This window comes from Bos indicus, chromosome 13 (assembly GCF_029378745.1).
Source record: "Bos indicus isolate NIAB-ARS_2022 breed Sahiwal x Tharparkar chromosome 13, NIAB-ARS_B.indTharparkar_mat_pri_1.0, whole genome shotgun sequence".
Taxonomy (NCBI): Eukaryota; Metazoa; Chordata; class Mammalia; order Artiodactyla; family Bovidae; genus Bos; species Bos indicus.
In genome coordinates, this window is record NC_091772.1 from 5,275,035 (window position 1) to 5,298,585 (window position 23,551).

Here is a 23,551-nt window from a genome sequence, read left to right on the forward strand (position 1 = left end):
TCTAATTTCAGTTTTCTTGTTCTACTGACCTTGAGTAATTGCACAAAGTGCAAACTTTGCTTCTAGCTCTTGGGCCCACCAACCACTTCACAAATAACACATGCATCATGGTCAGTGACCAATGATATTATTTCCTTCAAAGTCTGTCAGGGATGGATCACTGCGCATTTGCTATTCCATTCACACAGACAGCAAAGTCTGTAGCTGTGTTGCCTCTTTGTCTTCCAGGGATAAAATTGTTACATTTTTTTCAAAAAATGAATAATAGAAAGAGGAAATTGGCCAACAAAGTGAAAGTTAAGCAAAATAATAATAATAATAATTTTTTTTTCCCCTGGGATCTTAGTTCCCTGACCTGTGCCCCTGTAGGGATTGAACTTGTGCCCTCTGCATTGGGAGCTCAGAGTCTTACCCACTGGACCACCAGGAATAATGTTAGAAGTGAAGTAAGAATAGAATGTAAATGGACTATGGAAGAAATGGGCTTCCCAGGGGGTGCAGTAGTAAAGAATTCACCTGCCAAAGCAGGAGACTCAACAGACGTAAGTTCAACCACTGGGTCAGAAAGATTCCCTGGAGAAGGAAATGGTAACCTGCTCCAGTATTCTTCCCTGGAAAATTCCATGGACAGTGGAGCCTGGTGGGCTACAGTCCATGGGATTGCAGAACTTGGACATGACTGAGCAACTGAGCACACACACATGGAAGAAATAGCTGCCCATTGGAATGTTGACACTGCTACCATTGAAGAGGAACTAAATGAGGGGACATTTATAGACAGAAATGAGAAATGTAGTTCTAAGAAGAAGCTGTCCCAAAGTGACGCCAGTAAGGAAACTCTCAGACATATGTCGTGATTCATGACGGAAAGAATAAAATGTTGGAAGATGACCCAGACTTTCAAAGGAGAATGACAATGCACAACATAGCAAAGATGGCTGTTCCATATCATAAGTTATATGACAGAAAAGAAGACAGGCACTATTCAAACCGCACTTGATAACTTTTTAAAGAAATGAAACACTTCAATCCTTAATGCTTCTAAGGTGGCTCAGATGGTAAAGAATCTGCCCATGATGCAGGAGACCTGGGTTCAGTCCCTGGGTAGAGACTTGGCAGAAGAAATGGCCACCCACTCCAGTCAGTATTCATGCCCGGAGGATTCCACAGACAAAGGGGCCTGGCAGGCTATAGTCCATGGGACCACAAGGACTCAGACATGACTGACTAACACACACCCAGACAGATATAAATTTTATTTTTTTTTCATTTCTTTATGCAGTTAAAACAGGTGGCAAGGAACAGTTTTCACAGTCCATTCTATAGGCCACACTACTGTGCAAAGCAAAGGCTGCTTGTTCTCTCTCATTCTCTCTCTTCTCTTCTCTATGTCAGATCAGCACATGTCACTGTAATAAAAATGGTATCATAATAGAAATGCTGTGAATCCTACTTTTTTTGCTTCATATATACTATTTCCATGTCAACAAATTTAAATCAACAGTGAATGCAAAATATACCACTGACTGTGTCAACATTTATACAATGTTTTTCTTATTAAGACATTTGAATTACTGCTTTTGCTTTATGATTATGAGCAGTGCTATAATGTGCTTCCTAAAAGTAGAATTGCTAAATCAAAGGGTAAGTGTGCATATTTTTTCATTAGATAGCACAACACTGAACTGAGTTTCTGAAAGTTATGCCAATTTACACTTCTTCCTGAAGTGAAAGAGAACTCAAGACTCAGATCAAAAGGAATCCACATCAAAAGTTATTATTAGTAATTTTTCTAATATTTGCTATCCAAAGCAGTAAAATACTACTTTTCATTTTTTTCAAATTGTGAGACTGAACTATATTTGTATTCAAGCAAAATAAGAGACCTCAAAAAATTTCTATTTTATATTAGGAAGTATAAATGTTTAGGTCACAAAGTTTAGAGATGGCTGTTGCTAAAGCTGAAGCTCCAATACTTTGGCCACCTGATTTGAAGAGCTGCAATTCACTGGAAAAGACTCTGATGCCGAGAAAAGTTGAAGGCAAGAGGAGAAGCGGGCAGCAGAGGATGAGATGGTTAGCATAACTGACTCAATGGACATGAATTTGAGCAAACTCTGGGAGATAATGGAGGACAGAGGAGCCTGGCGTGCTGCAGTCCATGGGGTTGTAAAGAGTCAGACATGACTTAGCAACTGAATGACAACAAACACTCAAAGAAGCCTTTTTGTAATTCTCCAAAGACTTTAAGGGTTATATAGCAATCAATGATACCTTTGTCTTCATGGACAAGGAAACAGAGGTTACACAGGAACAGAATGCAAGTTTTAAATTCTGTTTATTGTTCTTTTCACTTTCTTATTGACTACAGATGTTTAGATGGTCATAGCAGTCCATATGGACAATTACGAACACTAAAGATCCTTCTAACATTGGAACCCCCAGAAAAGAGAGCAGAGATTAACAGATATTGGTTAAGGGATTGGTTTTATATCAGGACTGTAAACATAACACTGAGACTGCAAAGGGCTGAGAAAAAAAGTAGATGTAAGTTAAAACTAAGCAATAAATCAAATTTACTTCAATATCAAAAGGTTAATTATAAACCTCAATATAATAACTTCAAAATTAAGCAATAACTTCATAGTTTATTCTGTTGTGAAACCATGTCCTTATAATTTATGAGGTTTGGCTAGCAGAGTAGTAGTTTTTTTTTTTTAAATAATTGACAAAATTTTTATATTAGAAGTGCTCAAATTTCCATTTTTTATTGAGTCCTCAGAAGGTCTGATAACATGAGGCCTCTCATTACCACATTGCAACTATAGATAGGGGCTGGAAACAGAGCTGCTTCCTTTACAAAGGGCAAGGTCCATAGTTTCTAGCTCACTTTATCTTTTCATTTATATTCCCTGCCTATCTTTTGCTCAAGAGAGTAAATCAATCTTGAATTTCCTTACAAATCTACATTACTAGGGGAAAGAAATGAAAACTTATTAATGACTCTGAAGACTATATCAATTATACTTGAAAGGGATAGCAGATAAATTTATCACTCTTTTACACATTTTGTTTCAGGGAAATGATTTTTTTCTTTAATATTGTTCCATTAAGTTCTTTATGACTAGCTGCCCAAACCCAGGACCTAATGCCTAAACATTGTGAGTTAACACACCATGTAGGGAATACACAGATTTCCACCGAATTTTCCATGGTCCAGGTGGAAGCACTTATGACAGTGGATGCCAGTGTGATCTGCATTGTAGCTGAGAAACCTAGTCTTTTCATGTATGATCCCCACCAATCCTAGTCCACTTTTCCCTCAGAAAAGTGCATAGTCTGTCTGAAGTCATCCTCAATATTTTCTATCTGTGTGGAGTTACTTCTATCTATTTCAGTGCCCTCTGAGAAGGGTTAGGCTCTTCTACTCTTTTTTAATTTTTTTAAATTATGAGAGCATGATAGCACATTTACAGGAGACTTGGAAAACACACAAAAAGGTCACATAAAGTTCCACTATATAATACAATCATTCTTTTAAATTAAGGGTTTTAGTTGGAGTTTCAATATCAAACTCTCAGAAAGTAACAGAATGAATATACAGAGAAGCAGAAGGATATAGTTGACCTAAAAAGCACTGTTAACCATTTCAATGTAATCAAGAATTATACAGTTTTAACACAACAGTAGGATACAAATTCTACTCAAGTTCCCATAGACTGTAAACTAGAATAAACAGGAACATATCCAGGGACAAAACACAGGGTACAAACATTTCATGATTTAAAGGTACTGAAATCACAGAGTCTGCTCTCTAATTACTGTGGAATTACGTTAGAAATCAATATCAAGAGATATGTGAAAATAACTCACATATTTTTGAGTCAATGCAACATTTACCAAGAGAGATCTTTGACCTAGCCATGGAAAGCCTCCAATAAATTAGACTGTAAAAAACATAAGGGGTGATTGCAAAGAAAGCATTTAAATGAGAAATTAGTGTCAAACAGACAATTCAGGAATGACCTAAATCAAATCCCTTATAATTATACAGTGGAAGTGACAAATAGATTTAAGGGATTAGATCTGATAGACCTACTGCTTGAAGATCTATGGACACACACTTGTACCACTGTACAGGAGGCAGTGATGCAAAACCATCCCCAAGAAGAAGAAATGCAAAAAGGCAAAATGGTTGTTTGAGGAGGCCTTATGAACAGCTGAGAAAAACAAGAGAAGTGAAAGGCAAAGGAGAAAAAGAAAAATACATCCATCTGAATGCAGAGTTCCAGAGAACAGCAAGAAGAGATAAAAAAGCCTTCCTAAGTGATCAGTGCAAAGAAATAGAGGGAAACAATAGAATGGGAAAGACTAGAGATCTCTTCAAGAAAATCAGAGATACCAAGGGAACATTTCATGCAAAGATGGGATCAATAAAGGACAGAAATGGTATGGACCTAACAGAAGCAGAAGATATTGAGGAGAGGTGGCAAGAATACACAGAATTGTACAAAAAGATCTTCATGACCCGGATAATCACAATGGTGTGATCACTCACCTACAGTCAGATATTCTGGAGTATGAAGTCAAGTGGTCCTTAGGAAGCATCACTACAAAGCTAGTGGAGGTGATAGAATTCCAGTTGAACTCTTTCAAGTCCCAAAAGATGATGATGTGAAAGTGTTGCACTCAATATGCCAGCAAATTTGGAAAACTCAGCAGTGGCCACAAAACTGGAAAAGGTCAGTTTTCATTCCAGTCCTAGAGAAAGGCAATGCCAAAGAATGCTCAAACTACCACACAATTGCACTCATCTCACATGCTAGTAGAGTAATGCTCAAAATTCTCCAAGCTAGGCTTCAACAGTCCATGAGCCGACAATTTCCAGATGTTCAAGGCAGACTTAGAAAAGGCAGAGGAACCAGAGATCAAATTGCCAATATCTGTTTGATCATCAAAAAAGCAAGAGAGTTCCAGAAAAACATTTACTTCTGTTTCATTAGCTATGCTAAAGACTTTGACTGTGTGGATCACAATAAACTGTGGAAAATTCTTAAAGAGATGGGAATACCAGAGCACCTTACCTGCCTCCTGAGATATCTATATGCAGGTCAAGAAGCAACAGTTAGAACTGGACATGGAACAATGGACTGGTTCCAAATTGGGAAATGAGTACGTCAAGGCTGTATGTTGTCACCCTGCTTATTTAACTTATATGCAGAATACATCATGAGAAACTTTGGGCTGGATGAAGAACAAGCTGGAATCAAAGTTGCCAGGAGAAATATCAATAACCTCAGATATGCAGATGACACCACCCTTATGGCAGAAAGTGAAGAAAAACTAAAAAGCCTCTTGATGAAAGTGAAAGAGGAGAGTGAAAAAGTTGGCTTAGAACTCAATATTCAGAAAACGAAGATCATAGCATCTGGTCCCATCACTTTATGGCAAATAGATGGACAAACAATGGAAACAGTGACAGACTTTATTTTGGGGGGCTCCAAAATCACTGCAGATGGTGACTGCAGCCATGAAATTAAAAGACCCTTGCTTTTTGGATGAAAAGCTATGACACACCTACACAGCCTATGAAAAAGCAGAGAGCTTATTTTATCGACAAAGGTCCGTATACAGAAAGCCATGGTTTTTCCAGTAGTCATGTATGAATGTGAGAGTTGGAACATAAAGAAAGCTGAGTGCGGAAGAATTGATGCTTTTGAACTGTGGTGTTTTAGAAGACTCTTGAGACTCCCTTGGACAGAAAGGAAATCAAACCATTCAATCCTAAAGGAAATTAATCTTGAATATTCATTGGAAGGACATGCTGAGGCTGAAGCTCCAATACTTTGGCCACCTGATGCAAAGAACTGACTTGTTAGGAAAGACCCTGAGGCTGTGAAAGATTGAAAGCAGGAGGAGAAGGAGACAACAGAGGATGAGATGGTTGGATGGCATCACTGACTTGATGGGCATGAGGCTGAGCAAGCTCTGAGCATTGGTGATGGACAAGGAAGCCTGGCGTGCTGTGGTTCATGGGGTCGCAAAGAGTCGGACATAACTGAGCGATTGAACTGAACTAAGAGAAATTAATATTAAAGGTACTTCAAACAAAATCCCATGTATTTAGAAATTAAACATTCATTTTTAAATGTTGGGTATATCTAAGAAGCCATAAACTAGGACATATTTGTAACAGAATGAAAATGTAAACAGAATTTACCAGGATTTGTTGCACACAGCTAAAGCTGTGCTGTGCTGTGCTTAGTCACTCAGTCATGTCCAACTCTTTGTGACCCCATCGACTGTAGCCCATCAGGCTCTTCTGTCCATGGGGATTCTCCAGGCAAGAATACTGAAGTGTGTTGCCATGCCCTCCTCCAGGGAATCTTCCCAATCCAGGGATCAAACCCAGGTCTCCCGCATTGCAGGTGGATTCTTTACTGACTGAGCCACCAGGGAAGCCAAAGAATACTGGAGTGGGTAGCCTATCTCTTTGAATGCAATTAAATACAATATGGAGTCTGAATAACGAATGAAAACAAATAGTGGTCACTAGAATAAAATTTTGTGAAATTGGAACAAAATCTATATTTTAGTTAATAATACTGTATCACTTGTTAACTTCCTGTTTGTTTGTTTGTTTTCTTACAACATAGTATTTCTATTATTTCCACAACTGGATTAGATGTTTCAAGTCTTAGTCAAAATTTTTTTAATAACTAAGATAATGAACTTTGTAGACTTTTAGCAGTAATATTAGATGCCAAAATACATGAAACTATATCTTAATTTTGAGTGAATATAAATTAGAAATCAAGTATTCTATTCATACTAACCAAACAAGTAGAATCAAAAGGTTATAAGTTTTAAACTAGCAAAAATTCATAAAATCTAAAATATATATATTATACAGACATATGTATATGTATGTATGTATATTGTTGTTTAGTTGGTAGGTTTTGTCCAACTCTTTGTGATCGCATGGACTGTAGCCCGCCAGGCTCCTCCATCCATGGGATTTTCCAGGAGAGAATACAGGAGTGGGATGCCATTTCCTTCTCCAGGGGATCTTCCCAACCCAGGGATTGAACCCTCGTCTCCTAGATGGATGGATTCAGATGGATTCTTTACTGCTAAGTCACCAGGGAAGTCCCATTTATATGTATACAAAAGCTTTTCTACTATGCTTGATAAAGGATTAAGAAATTACAACAACAAAAAGAAAAGGACAAACTGGAAAACATAAACCTAAATGAAATGGGAACACTGAGTATGAAATAGATAAAGGATAAAGTGAAACAAACTAGATAAAAATAAAAGATCATTGTTTTTAAACAAAAGCCAGTTGTTTTTAAACATGGCTGCTCATTAGAAACACAACTGGACCTTGTAGAAGAACAGCAATACCTGGGCATTTGTATTTTTCAAAAAATTCCAAGATAAATCTGGTATGCATCTAGATTTTAAAAAGTGATTGCAGGTTTTTCTATTAAATGCTGGTTTTAGTGACATAGAATTCTATTATTTTCTATTGACCAATCATGATACAATGGTATTAAGCCAATAATAGTTACATAATCACAAATTAAAAGATGTTTATCAGTTTTCACAATCAATAGACAAAAAAACAAAAGATAATTATAATTGCAAGCCATACTGTAAACATGATTAACCTAAAAATATGAAATAATTACACATAATTTGGGGAGTTAAGTAGAGTGATCTGCTAAGTGGAAGTGCATACATGCACATTTTCTTATCCACCCAGCCAGTCTATGTCAGGAGAGCTTTTGATTTCTCTATCAAATTTGAAGGAGAGCCATGATGGGTAGAGTATTTTTGTTTGTAGGTTCTTCCCTTTCATCATTTAGAATATATCATGCTATTCCCTTCTGGCTTACAGAGTTTCTATTGAGAAATCAGCTGATAGCCTGATGAGAGTTTCCTTGTACATTATTTGTCATTCTTTCCTTGTTGTTTTTAATATTTTACCTTTGGCTTTAATTTTCATAATTTTTGATTACTATATGTCTTGCTAGCAGAAGATATTAAGAAGAGATGGCAAGAATACACAGAAGAACTGTACAAAAAAGATCTTCACAACCCAGATAATCACGATGGTGTGATCACTCATCTAGAGCCAGACATCCTGGAATGTGAAGTCAAGTGGGCCTTAGAAAGCATCATTTTGAACAAAGCTAGTGGAAGTGATGGAATTTCAGTTGAGCTATTTCAAATCCTGAAAGATGATGCTGTGAAAGTGCTGCACTCAATATGCCAGCAAATTTGGAAAACTCAGCAGTGGCCACAGGACTGGAAAAGGTCAGTTTTCATTCCAATCCCAAAGAAAGGCAATGACAAAGAATGCTGAAACTACCGCAAAATTGCACTCGTCTCACATGCTAGTAAAGTAATGTTCAAAATTCTCCAAGCCAGGCTTCAGCAATATGTGAATTGCGAACTTCCTGATGTTCAAGCTGGTTTTAGAAAAGGCAGAGGAACCAGAGATCAAATTGCCAACATCCGCTGGATCATGGAAAAAGCGAGAGAGTTCCAGAAAAACATCTATTTCTGCTTTATTGACTATGCCAAAGCCTTTGACTCTGTGGATCACAATAAACTGTGGGAAATTCTGAAAGAGATGGGAATACCAGACCACCTGATCTGCCTCTTGAGAAATGTGTATGCAGGTCAGGAAGCAACAGTTAGAACTGGACATGGAACAACAGACTGGTTCCAAATAGGAAAAGGAGTATGTCAAGGCTATATATTGTCACCCTGCTTATTTAACTTATATGCAGAGTACATCATGAGAAACGCTGGACTGGAAGAAACACAAGCTGGAATCAAGATTGCCGGGAGAAATCTCAATCACCTCAGATATGCAGATGACACCACCCTTATGGCAGAAAGTGAAGAGGAACGAAAGAGTCTCTTGATGAAAATGAAAGAGGAGAGTGAAAAAGCTGGCTTAGAACTCAACATTCAGAAAACTAACATCATGACATCTGGTCCCATCACTTCATGGCAAATAGATGGGGAAACAGTGGAAACAGTGTCAGACTTTATTTTCTTGGGCTCCAAAATCACTGCAGATGGTGATTTCAACCATGAAATTAAAAGACGCTTGCTCCTTGGAAGAAAAGCTATGACAAACCTAGACACTGTAGTAAAAAGCAGAAGCATTATTTTACTGACAAATGTCCGTCTAGTCAAAGCCATGGTTTTTCCAATAGTCATGCATGGATGTGAGAGTTGGATCATAAAGAAAGTTGAGTGCTGAAGAATTGATGTTTTCCAACTGTCATGCTGGAGAAGACTCTTGAGAGTCCTTTGGACAGTAAGGAGATCAAACCAGTCAATCCTAAAGGAAAACAACTATGAATATTCATTGGAAGGACTGATGCTGAAGCTGAAGCTCCAATACTCTGGCCACCTGATGTGAAGAGCCGACTCATTAGAAAAAACCCTGATGCTGGGAAAGACTGAATACAGGAGGAGAAGGGGGCTACAGAGGATGAGATGGTTGGATGGCATCACTGACTCAATGCACATGAGTTTGAGCAAACTCCAGGAGATGATGAAAGACAGGGGAGCCTGGCGTGCTCCAGTCCATGGGGTCACAAAGACTGAGTGGGACATGACAGAGGAACCAAACAATAACAATGGAGCTTACTGTGTCTCCAATGAAAAGTGAGACGGTAAACTATCTTTAACAGCTTTGTTCTTGGCCACTGTAATGGGCGTGACATTTAAGGAGATCTGAGAAAATCACACCAGCTGTGCTGGTTGCTGGTTGAAGTCTCAGATGATCCTGAGACTTGTTTCATTGCTGCTCTTGTTTCACTCCGGGAATCTGGAGAAACTGAAAACTGAATTTGTGTCATCCTGCTATAATAGGCAGAGCCTATTCTTTGTATTGGAAAGATAAATTTCAACATGGAATGTCCAACACAGTCTTATTTATGGTACAAACTGATACCTCAGTTGGTAAAGTATCCACCTGCAACGCAGGAGACCCCAGTTTGATTCCAGGTCGGGACGATCCGCTGAAGAAGGGATAGGCTACCCACTCCGGAATTCTTGGGCTTCCCTTGTGGCTCAGCTGGTAAAGGATATACCTGCAATGCAGGAGACCTGGGTTTGATCCCTGGGTTGGGAAGATACCCTGGAGAGGGGAAAGGCTACCCACTCCAGTATTCTCGCCTGGAGAATTCCATGGAATGTATGGTCCATGAGGTCGCAAAGAGTCAGACATGACTGAGCGACTCACCTTCACTTTCACTTCATAAAAGAAACCTTGTTTGAGGTGTTTTATTAAGCAAATGGTTTCACTGTTTTCTAATTTTCACATGCTGGTTCCAATAAAGATATTTAACTAATCATGATATACTCTTTGATTTTCTGGGTCATCTTTCATAATTGTGGTATTTTTTTTTGACAGTTCCAAATATTCATGTCTTAAGTGTGTTTAAATTAAACTACAACTTACCAGATGATGGCCCGCCCTAAGTGGGCTTTACAGAATGCTAATGTATCTGTGATTTGCGTTATATTTGAAATTATGTTTTTTCCCATTTTAATTGTATTGCTGCCAGTGGTATTTTTTTCTTAAAAAGTCTTCATCCTCTGCACTCTCTGTACCAACAGAGTATTCAAATAAAAGACATTATGCTTTTAAAAAATTAGACTAAATTAAAACAAAATGCAGTATCTTTATGATGTGATACCACACCTAACAGAAAGAATAAGATGAAAAATGACAGATAAGATGAAGCGTTGGCAAGGATAAGAAACGACTTTCACACAATGACTGTTGGCATTGTAAATTTGTACAACAAATTTGTTGAGTGATGTCTACTAAGCTGTCTTATACACAAATCCTCTGACTCTGCAATCCTCTTTCTAGGTATATACGGGTTAGTTGCTCAGTTGTGTTCGAGTCTTTGCAAACCCATGGACTGTAGCCGGCCAGGATCCTCTCTCCACGGGATTCTCCAAGCTAGAATACTGGAGTGGCTTGCCCTTCTAGGTTTAAGTCCAGTGGAAATATGTCCCTGTGTTCACCAAGGACATGTACATGTACACCACTGTGGCTGGAAAACAGCCACCATGGTCATCAATGGTCACACTGGATGAGGAAATTTTGAAATAGTCACACATGGGATGAATAATCCAAATGACCTACAACCAAACCCAAAATCTGAATGGAGTTCAGAAACTTAATACTGAGCAAAGAAAGACAGAAAAGATATACAGTGTATGATTACATTTATAGAAAATCTAAAAATAGGCAAAATAAACCAATACTGTCAGAAACAAGTAAGGTGTTACCCTGGGGAATTGTGCAGTGGTGTTCAAAATGGGTATGAGGTGGGCTTTGGGGATGATGGTCATGCTCTGCGTCTTGGTCTGAGTGCTAGTTACATAGATGCTTCTAGGCTGCGAAAATTAATTGATTTGCACAATTATGATCTGCATACTTTTCCACATGTATGTTATACTTTGATAACATTTTTAAAATTTGATATTAAACACTGTCAAAGAAATGATGTGATATGATGTGATAAAAATTTGCTTGTCTTACAAATAGCAACACCGTATGGTTTTGATAAAAGAGAAAGTGTTAGTTGCTCAGTCATGAGTTAGTTGCTCATGTGACACCATGGACTGTAGCCCACCAAGTTCCTCTAACCATGGAATTCTCCAGGCAAGAATATTGGAGTGGGTAGTCATTCCCTTCACCAGGGGATCTTCTCAACCCAGGGATCAAACCCACGTCTCCTGCATTGCAGGGGAAGTCTTTACCATCTGAGCCAGCAGGGAAGCCCTTAGTGTTTGCTATTTGTAAGACAGCCAATTTTTTTTTTTTTTTGGTGGCTGCTCGACTTGCAGGATATAGGATCTTATTTCCCAGGTAAGGGATTGAACCTGCACACTCGGCACTGAAAGTACAGTCCTAACCTCTGGACTGCCAGTGAATTCCCGACAACCAAATTTTTATTTCAGTACACTATGTTCTCTGAATTTTAGCTTCCTAATTTTAAAAATGGGAAAAATGATATCTACTCCATTCACAGAGTTAATTTGAAAATCAAGTGAGTTAACAGGTATGAAAAAAAGAAACTCTGTAAACTGTGAAAATGCATACACAAGGAAGACATTCTTGTTGTAATAAAGCAAAGAGGGTTTTAATTTTAATTTTTAAATGATTTTCCACTGTTAAGGATAACTCTCTTTGGCATATGACAGTAATTGTGTTTTAGATCAAGTTTTAAAAAGCAGGTTTGTCAATTATATAATGGTCTTTAATGTACTCAGATTGTTGCTTTTGTTTCAGAAAACAGAAAATTACATGATGGCTTGTAAGTGGCACATTCAATTTCACACACTGAGAATGCCTGAAAAGCAAAAGGTCCGCATATAGTGCAGGAACTCAAATTTAATGGCATCAAATGATCCATAATTTGATTCGTTCAGCCACATTTCCAGAAATTAATCACTGAGTGTCAGTCTCTTTCTGTCCTTCGTGACTTGGTTTGTCAAAAGAAAACTGCCCTTTTTGCCATATCACTACTAATCGGTATTAGTTGGTTCTTTGGATTTAACATTTCAATTCAGTGCCCAGCATCTGAAAACATTTGAAAAGGTCAGAATGCTATTCCTTTATTCATTTACACAAGTTTCACAAACATAATGAGCCTCCCAACATGCTTAGAAACACCTTTAGAAATCAATGGAAACTTTGTTAAAGCAAAAATTGGGAGTAAAGATTAGGAGACAAAATTGGAATGAATGACCTGTAGCTTCTTCCTTTCCGACTGATGTTTCTTCTCTAGATCAGAGTTCCCGAAGGCTACCACAACTGAACGTTTAGGATGGCTAATTCTTTGTGACATGGGAACTGCAATCCCGTGCATTGTAAGATGTTCAGCAGCAGCCTTGACTTCTAACCATCCTCCCCCCATGATGAGACAAGCAAAAAGGTCTCCAGCCAGTGCCAAACATCTCCAGGAAGGAAGAGAGGGTTAAAATTTCCTCCAGGTGAGAACAACTGCCCTGGATGGAAATTGCCTAATGCCCTTTCTTCAGATCATCTCCAAGTTGTTGATACCTTGGTACAATTTTCCCAAACTTTCTGCAAACAATTTGGATGTAAGGTGCCCTGCTCAGGTGTGCAAATAACTAGGTCATTTGGCAAACCCAAGTTGTCCTGGGCATGAAGTGTCAGTCACTCAATCAAGTTCGACTCTTGTGACCCCATGTGAGCCTGCCAGACTCCTCTGTCTATAGAATTCTGCAGGCAAGAATACTGGAGTGAGTAGCCATTCTCTTCTCCAGGGGATGGTCCCACCCAGGGATCAAACCCAGGTCTCCCACACTGCAGAGAATTCTTTACCATCTGAGCAACCAGGGAATAGTGGGGTCACTATCTGCTATGCGTATCATTAGGGCATACCTCTACTGAGAGGTTGAGGAGATCAGAGAGGATCAGAGAAGAACTCAAGGGACAAGAGACTATCATTGAGGGAAATTAAAACAATATTGAGCCTCCCAGGCCTCTGGGACGGGCCTGATGATGCCCCTCTGTGTCCATGCATACCTGACGCACGTGGACCTACCCTGCTCACATCCCCTCACACTTACTGGTGCAAGATACCTGGCCTCCAATTGCCAGCAATTGAGATTCTTTGCCTTTTTTTCTGGTCACTGAACCACCTTTTCTTTGGCATTGCCTTTCTTTGGGATTGGAATGAAAACTGCCCTTTTCCAGTCCTGTGGCCACTGCTAAGTTTTCCAAATTTGCTGGCATATTGAGTGCAGCACTTTCACAGCATCATCTTTCAGGATTTGGAATAGCTCAACTGGAATTCTATCACCTCCACTAGCTTTGTTCATAGTGATGCTTTCTAAGGCCCACTTGACTTCACATTCCAGGATGTCTGGCTCTAGGTCAGTGATCACACCATCGTGATTATCTGGGTCGTGAAGATCTTTTTTGTACAGTTCTTCTGTGTATTCTTGCCATCTCTTCTTAATGTCTTCTGCTTCTGTTAGGTCCATACCATTTCTGTCCTTTATTGTACCCATCTTTGAATGAAATGTTCCCTTGGTATCTCTGATTTTCCTGAAGAGATCTCTAGTATTTCCCATTCTGTTGTTTTCCTCTATTTCTTTGCATTGATCGCTGAAGAAGGCTTTCTTATCTCTTCTTGCTATTCTTTGGAACTCTGCATTCAGATGTTTATATCTTTCCTTTTCTCCTTTGCTTTTCGCTTCTCTTCCTTTCACAGCTATTTGTAAGGCCTCTCCAGACAGCCATTTTGCTTTTTTGCATTTCTTTTCCATGGGGATGGTCTTGATCCGTGTCTCCTGTACAATGTCACAAACCTTATTCCATAATTCTCCAAGCCAGGCTTCAGCAATACGTGAACCATGAACTTCCTGATGTTCAAGCTGGTTTTAGAAAAGGCAGAGGAACCAGAGATCAAATTGCCAACATCCGCTGGATCATGGAAAAAGCAAGAGAGTTCCAGAAAAACATCTATTTCTGCTCTGTTGACTATGCCAAAGCCTTTGACTGTGTGGATCACAATAAACTGTGGAAAATTCTGAAAGAGATGGGAATATCAGACCACCTGACCTGCCTCTTGAGAAACCTATATGCAGGTCAGGAAGCAACAGTTAGAACTGGACATGGAACAACAGACTGGACTCCTTTTCCAAATAGGAAAAGGAGTACGTCAAGACTGTAAATTGTCACCCTGTTTATTTAACTTCTATGCAGAGTACATCATGAGAAACGCTGGACTAGAAGAAACACAAGCTGGAATCAAGATTGCCAGGAGAAATCTCAATAACCTCAGATATGCAGATGACACCACCCTTATGGCAGAAAGTGAAGAGGAACTAAAAAGGCTCTTGAAAGTGAAAGTGGAGAGTGAAAAAGCTGGCTTAAAGCTCAACATTCAGAAAACGAAGATCATGGCATCTGGTCCCATCACTTCATGGGAAATAGATGGGGAAACAGTGGAAACAGTGTCAGACTGTATTTTTCTGGGCTCCAAAATCACTGCAGATGGTGACTGCACCATGAAATTAAAAGACGCTTACTCCTTGGAAGGAAAGTTATGAGCAACCTAGATAGCATATTCAAAAGCAGAGACATTACTTTGCCAACAAAGGTTCGTCTAGTCAAGGCTATGGTTTTTCCTGTGGTCATGTATGGATGTGAGAGTTGGACTGTGAAGAAGGCTGAGCACCAAAGAATTGATGCTTTTGAACTGTGGTGTTGGAGAAGACTCTTGAGAGTCCCTTGGACTGCAAGGAGATCCAACCAGTCCATTCTGAAGGAGATCAGCCCTGGGATTTCTTTGGAGGGAATGATGCTAAAGCTGAAACTCCAGTACTTTGGCCACCTCATGCGAAGAGTTGCCTCATTGGAAAAGACTCTGATGCTGGGAGGGATTGGGGGCAGGAGGAGAAGGGGACGACAGAGGATGAGATGGCTGGATGGCATCACTGACTCGATGGATGTGAGTCTGGGTGAACTCGGGAGTTGGTGATGTACAGGGAGACCTGGCGCGCTGTGATTCATGGGGTTGCAAAGAGTCGGACACGACTGAGCGACTGATCTGATCTGGTCTGAACCACCTTTAACTCACGAACAAGAGTTGAATGGAAGTGCAGAGAAATCAGTTTTCCTGGGAGCTCAGATCATGAACTCCTCATTGCCATATTCAGACTGATATTGAAGAAAGTAGGGAAAACCATTAGCCCATTCAGGTATGACCTAAATCAAATCCCTTATGATTATACAGTGGAAGTAACAAATAGATTCAAGGGATTAGATCTGACAGAGTGCCTGAAGAACTATGGACAGAGGTTCGTGACATTGTACAGGAGGTGATGATCAAGACCATCCACAAGAAAAAGAAATGCAAAAAGGCAAAATGCTTGTTTGGGGAGGCCTTACAAATAGCTGAGTAAAGAAGAGAAGCTAAAGGCAAAGGATAAAAGGAAAGATATACTCATCTGAATGCAGAGTTCCAAAGAACAGGAAGGAGTGATAAGAAAGCCTTCCTCAGTGATCAATGCAAAAAATACAGGAGCACAATAGAATGGGAAAGACTAGAGATCTCTTCAAGAAAATTAGAGAAACCAAGGGAATATTTCATGCAAAGATGGGCCCAATAAAGGACAGAAACAGTATGGACCTAATAAGCAGAAAATATTAACAGGTGGCAAGAATACACAGAAGAACTATTGAAAAAAATAAAAGATCTTCATAATCCAGATAACCATGATGATGTGATCACTCACCTAGAGCCACACATCCTGGAATACGAAGTCAAGTGGGCCTTAGGAAGCATCATGACAAATAAAGCTAGTGGAGGTGATGGAATTCCAGTTGAGCTATTTCAAGTCCTAAAAGATGATGCTGTGAAAATGCTTCATTCAATATGCCAGCAAATTTGGAAAACTCAGCAATGGCCACCTGACTTGCCTCTTGAGAAACCTGTATGCAGGTCAGGAAGCAACAGAACTGGACATGGAACAACAGACTGGTTCCAAATAGGAAAAGGAGTACATTAAGGCTGTATATTGTCACCCTGCTTATTTAACTTATATGCAGAGTACATCATGAGAACTGTTGGGCTTGATGAAACACAAGCTGGAGTCAAGACTGCTGGGAGAGATATCAATAACCTCAGACAAGTAGATGACACCACCTTTATGGCAGAAAGCAAAGAGGAACTGAAGAACCTCTTGAAGAAAGTGAAGGAGAAGAGGGAAAAAGCTGGCTTAAAACTCCACACTCAAAAAATGAAGATTATGATATCCAGTCCCATCACTTCATGGCAAATAGATGGGGAAATAACAGAAACAGTGTCAGATTTTATTTTCTTGGGCTCCAAAATCACTGCAGATGGTGACTGCAGCCATGAAATTAAAAGATGCTTGCTCCTTGGAAGGAAAGCTTTGAAAAACCTAGACAGCATATTAAAAAGTAGAGACAATACTTTGCCGACAAAGGTCTGTCTAGTCAAAGCCAGTTTTTCTAGAATTGATGCTTTTGAACTGTGGTGTTGGAGAAGACTCTTCAGAGTTCCTTGGACTGCAAGGAGATCAACCAGTCAATCTTAAAGGAAATCAGTCCTGGATTTTCATTGAAAGGACTGATGCTGAAGCTGAAACTCCAATACTTTGGCTACCTCATGCGAAGAGCCGAAACATTGGAAACGACCCTGATGCTGGGAGGGATTGGGGGCAGGAGGAGAAGGAGATGACAGGATGAGATGGCTGGATGGCGTCACTGACTCGATGGACATGAGTTTGAGCAAGCTCCGGGAGTCGGTGATGGACAGGGAAGTCTGGTGTCTGCAATTCATGGGATCGCAAAGAGTCAGACACGACTGAGTGACTGAACTGAACTGAACTGGGAGCAGAACCTCATTCTTTATGGTCTAGAGGAGAATCAGTGCATAATGATTCCAGTTCCCCCACCCACAGCACCGAGCTCCCGTTCAGTGTTTCACTTCCCCGTGTTTCACGTCCCCATCAGTGTTTCCTTGGACCACCTCCAAAGACACTACTTGCACTTAAATTCTGTTTGGAGGGCTTGGTTTCTGCGGAAAATCAATCCAAGACTGTCCAGTAGGATACAACTTCTTGCTATCACATTCCAGAATATTCCCAACTTACAAAGCTAACCTTGGAAGAATTAGACTCCTCAGGGCTTCTTCTATTCCAAGTTATTTGATCAGCAATAATACCTTTTCCAGCTTTATGGGGAGCTGCTCAGTAATAACCCTTTTGAGAATGGCAAACAGAGCAATATAAGTAGGTGGTGTTTTCTTCATCTATTTTTTGTCATTACTCATGTAGGCTTAGAATGTTGCATGGTAATTCACAGCTCCATGAACTGTAATTTACTCTTGTAAGGTTATAGTCTAGTAACAAACAACTTACAATGCCTGTTTAAAGAGAAAAAGGATAAAGGTTTCTATAGGACTCTGAACCTCCAAATAAGCCAAGTAAGTAAACCCAGAGAAGGAAATGTACTTGCTTATATTTCTTAAAAACACAGCTCAGTCATATAACCAAGTGATAAAATCCAATGCCTTTTACTTTAAAGTCTGGTTTTAAGAAAATCTCTCTATATTACTCTTTAGCATGTTTTCCTGAAAATTCAATCAGAAATTATTTTATATGATGAATTGAGCCAGTAATTACAAATAAATACATTGGAAAACACACATGTGAACTACAAATGTTAAATGGATAACAGACAAGTAGGGAGTATTTATCAACACTGTATGTACATAAGCATTGGTTCACTTAATGATTTTGAAATCAGGTTAAGAATTTTGATGAAATATAAAGCATTTGAAACATTTTTGGAACTCAATACAATGCACAGTCTTTTGAACGTATTATATCAGTTTACTGATTGTTGGGCTGATCAAAGATTGTATTTGTTTTTGCTATTCATCTATAGAATCAATTTTAAAAAGAGGTTTTAAAAGTATAAAAATGACTAAACCCCAAAGAAAAGTTCTGTAAGACAAAAGGATACCAGCAACACTCAGAGAAAGAGAAATCCTATCTACAATAGGAGGAGATATTCAACATTGCAATACCCAGAGCAGATTTATAAAAAACAAACAACAACAACATACCCTGCAGAGTAAGAGCAACTGGAAATACACAGAATCAAGTGTGATAAGACTAATCAAATAGGACCAAGGCATGGCACATTGAATGAATCTACCTGTATCCCCTCTGGGCTTGCCAGTGGCTTACTTTGGCCAATGAAACAGTGTCAACTTCATGCAGTCAGATGCTTTAAAATATGCCTTCATACTTTTAGTTTTTGGAAGGCCACCACTGCTGTGAGAACACACTGGGCTAGCCTGCTGGAAGATCAGAGACCACGAGGAGCAGCGCTGGGTTATTCCAGTTGTCCAGTCTAGACCAGCTAGCCTCCAGACACCCACCCTACCAGCTAAATCAGGATGCTTGAGATTGTTCAGGCAAGATTAGGCAAGCCTGGCCCAGAGCAGAATTGCAGAGCAGACTCGGAGGCTTGATGGAAGTATTGATAATAAAGGTTGTTGTTTTAAATTCACTAACTCTTAAAGTGGTTTGTTACTAAGCAGTATTAGAATATATCTAATATATGAAGCACAGATAATCAACAATCACAGAGTAGAAACCAGGAGGGAAATATTTGTCATGAATGTGGGTTAGCTCTTATATTTTCAGTAAGAAGTTGGACACAAGAGTTAAACATATTAAATAAATGCAGATATCATAGAAAAATTTTGTGATTCCATTGTCAGAGGTAATTTCTCTATTAAGAGATTTGCTAAACAAACATAAAGTTAAAAATTCCAGGGAACAAATACAGAAATGTCATACTTAACAGTTCTCATTAAGAACTGAAGTTAAATCTTGACTGGAAATGTCCATGTTACAGCTGAATTCATGGCCAGATAACCAAAACTTGAAATCTTATTAGCAACCATTAATTTTATTAAGAAATACTAGTGGACTTCCCTCAGAGAAGGCAATGGCACCCCACTCCAGTACTCTTGCCTGGAAAATCCCATGGATGGAGGAGCCTGGTAGGCTGCAGTCCATGGGGTCGCTAAGAGTCAGACACGACTGAGCGACTTCACTTTCACTTTTCACTTTCATGCATTGCAGAAGGAAATGGCAACCCACTCCCGTGTTCTTGCCTGGAGAATCCCAGGGATGGGGAAGCCTGGTGGGCTGCCGTCTATGGGGTCGCACAGAGTCGGACACGACTGAAGCGACTTAGCAGCAGCAGTGGACTTCCCTGCTGGTACAGTGGACAAGAATCCACCTGCCAATGCAGGGGACATGAGATTGATCTCTGATCGGGGAAGATCCCACGTGCCACAGAGCAGCTAAACCCAGGCATTGCATCTACTGAAGCCTGCACGCCCTGGAGCCCATGCTCCGCAACAAGAGAAGCCATCACAATGAGAAGCCCACACAGCAACGAGAGAGCAGACCCTTTCTCTGCTGTCCAAAAGCAGAGAAAGCCTGCAAGAAGCAACAAAGATCCAGTGCAGCCAAAAATAATTAAAATTTAAAAAAATACAAGTGATGTACATGTGCCATATATGGCACATCACTAGTATGTTTCAGCATGATTTTTAAATTCTATTGGTTTCAAGGACAATTGACACTGCTTTCATAACATTAAAGTTTTGATAATGTCTTAAATAAAACTGCTGCTGCTGCTGCTGCTAAGTCGCTTCAGTCGTGTCCGACTCTGTGCGACCCCATAGACGGCAGCCCACCAGGCTCCCCCATCCCTGGGATTCTCCAGGCAAGAACACTGGAGTGGGTTGCCATTTCCTTCTCCAATGCATGAAAGTGAAAAGTGAAAGTGAAGTTGCTCAGTCGTGTCCGACTCTAGCAACCCCATGGACTGCAGCCCACCAGGCTCCTCCGTCCATGGGATTTTCCAGGCAAGAGTACTGGAGTGGGGTGCCGTTGCCTTTGTTGCATGTTAGAATCACCTGAATTTGTTTTTGAATTCCCAATGCCCAGCTGACACCCCAGAGCAAACACACTAGAATCATGGGACCATGACACACGTATCAACATCTTTTCATCTTCTCTCAGGTGATTCCACTGTGCAGCCACGTTTCAGAACCAATGACCAAGTCCTAGATCTTTGCTGTCCAGTTCTATGGCACCTAGTCACAGGCAGCTACTATCAAGGACTATTTGAAACTGCTGTCTGTATTAGGATGAGCTATAAGAGGAAAATACGAACCAGATTTTGAAGATGCAGTATGAAAACAAATGTAAAATAGGCCATTAATAAATTTTTTACATTTATTACATGATGAAATGATAATATTTTGAATATCTGGATTAAATAAAAGACATTATTAAAGTTAATTCACCTAGTCTTACTCTTTAAAATGCTACTGGAAAATTTTAAATTTCATATGTAGCTAGAATTTGTGGCTACCACGTCTTTCCATTAGACAGCGCTCACCTCGACTCTCCCACTAAACTAGAATATAAATAATTTTAATATTCATGTGACTTTACAAACTGTTGCTTAATGAAGTATGTGTTTACATTGCAAACTAGATATAATATTCTGTAGGCAGTTCATTTTTAAAGAAATAACCCTCTGTAACCCAGTCCTGGGTTTGCCACACGGTTTTTATCATTGCTTATGCAAAATAATTTGTTGTTGTTTAGTTGCTAAGTCTGGAGAAGGAAATGGCAACCCACTCCAGTGTTCTTGCCTGGAGAATCCCAGGGACCAGGGAGCCCGGTGAGCTGCCGTCTATGGGGTCGCACAGAGTCGGACACGACTGAAGCGACTTAGCAGCAGCAGCAGCAGTTGCTAAGTCATGTCCAACTCTTTGTTACCCCACTGGCCGTAGCCCACCAGGCTCCTCTGTTCAAGGGACTTCCTAAGCAAGAATACTGAGTTGCCATTTCCTCCTCCAAGGGATCTTCCTGCCCAAGTATTGAACCTGCGTCTCCTGGGTCTTCTGCACTGGCAGGTAGATTCTTTACCACTGAGCCATCACAGGAGCCCTGATGGAAAGTTAACTTAGGATTTAAAATTACAAGTATAATTAAAATGTGCAAACTCATCATATTGAGAAGCTATGTGTCAATCAATGACATTTGTCAGTGGGATAAAATATTAAAAGGGAAGAGGAAGGTAGGATCTGAAAAAACAACAGCAAATGTGCCTGCTGGGCATTCTAATAAATTTTGATTTTTGATAATCAAATATTCTTATAGTAAGAAATAAGTTCACAGGTGGCTCAGTGGTAAAGAAGCTGCCTACCAATGCAGGAGACTTGTGTTCCATCCTTGGGTTGGTAAGATCCCCTGGAGAAGGAAATGGCAATCCACTCTAGTATTCTTGCCTGGGAAATCCCATGGACAGAGAAGCCTGGTGGGGTACAATCCATCGGGTCGCAAAAGAATTGGACACGACTGTTAGTGGCTAAACAACATTGACAACAAGAAATAAGTATACTGCAATTCTCTTTATTGAATAGGCAACACTCAGGATATTAATCAAGTTGAATATTTTTAAAATAATAATTTTTTAAAATCACAGAAAAAAGACGCTGTGTATGAAACTGTAGTGTAGAGCTAATTGTGTTTTCAGCTAATTTTAAACCATTTAATGCCAGCACATTGCTTAAATTTGCAATGCACCATTCCAGGGTTGGTAATTTTTTTTAAAAATTAAAAAATTTGACTCAGCATGTATTTTTTAACTTATTTCACATGTCCTATTATTATCATTATTATTCATCAGATGATAATTAACACCCATGGCTGGAGGCCATTCCTTGCGATTTTATTAAAACTCTTCCTTTTCTAGTATAGAGTTTCCTTTAATCCCAGATTAATTTATTTCCCATTCACTGTGGCAAAGCTCCTGAAATGAATATATTCACAAATTCTTATGATAAAATTTAACATCCTGATTATTTAAAAATGACTAAAATCGCTGTGTATTTTCCCCAAAATCACTTGCTTCTGTCAGTCCTACAGTTGGCTTATTCTCATCCATGGTGGAATCTTTTATTCTCAGCCAAAAGGAAAAAGGAGGTCACATCATGGCAGCAGCTACAGGTAAACATGATGGCCATGTCTGGCCACCTGGTTTATAGTTTCCAACTCAATTATTCCTTGTCATTTTAGGAACACCAATCCCCACCATTTGCTATTGTCATGTTTGTTTTTTATGTATTTTCCTCATAAATCTTCATGAGATCAGGGGAATTTACCTTAGGTTTGTTTTTGTTTTCTGTTTTTAACTCTAAAGTAAATTCCCCTTTAAACAAAACAACAGCTTCGACATGAAAAGAAAGACAATGAAGAAAAGAGGAGCTTTCACCTCTGAATGGCTTGAAGAGGCCTGCCGCACCCTTTCTTATTATACCCTGTAAGCTCTGGAGTGAGTGAGTCAGGGGAATCAGAAGGTTATTTTATTTAATATTCATCACTTTGCTCAAAACGTTTTTAAAAGATACTCCTCTGTTCCACTGGTTTGCATCAAACCAAATTGTGCAAAACTGGGGCTCACAATGGAGGCAGGATGGGAAAGGGAGCCCCCAGCATCAGCCTCTTGAACGAGGTAACAAATAGCTCAATCATCTATGTTCCTCCTGAGGCTCTTGCCACATTCTGCCTTAAATTACAGCTATGGTTACTCACAGGCTATTTGATCAGTTCCCCGAGGTCAGGAATGTTGCCTAGTATGTAATAAATGGCAATATTTGTAGATTAAATGGGATATCTTATCCATTTTTGCATGCTCCTAATAGCTATAGGCTTGTCCCAAAAGGGATTCAATAAATGCACTGATTGAGTGCTATATCACGCACCTACTCTGAGGTTGGGAAGTATTTCCAGTGTAAACACTTTTAAGGTTTCTCTTTCCTAGTAGCCAGTAGAGTTAATTGAACTGGCACTTGAATTGAAATAAAATGCTCAAATGTGAATTCATATCTTTGCT

General features: G+C 39.5%; 1 long non-coding RNA gene across 5 annotated transcripts in view; it reads right to left on the minus strand.

Moving 5' to 3' along the window:
- LOC139186433 (uncharacterized) overlaps positions 1–23,551 on the minus strand; it is a 243,668-nt gene that overhangs the window by 215,422 nt on the left and 4,695 nt on the right. The window contains exon 3 of one of the 5 annotated variants that reach the window (XR_011569971.1): positions 20,326–21,970. The exons of the other annotated variants lie outside the window; for them this stretch is intronic. This is a non-coding gene — a long non-coding RNA (uncharacterized lncRNA). Of the gene's footprint in view, positions 1–20,325; positions 21,971–23,551 lie in introns of those variants that run through there. 5 annotated transcript variants of the gene reach the window in all.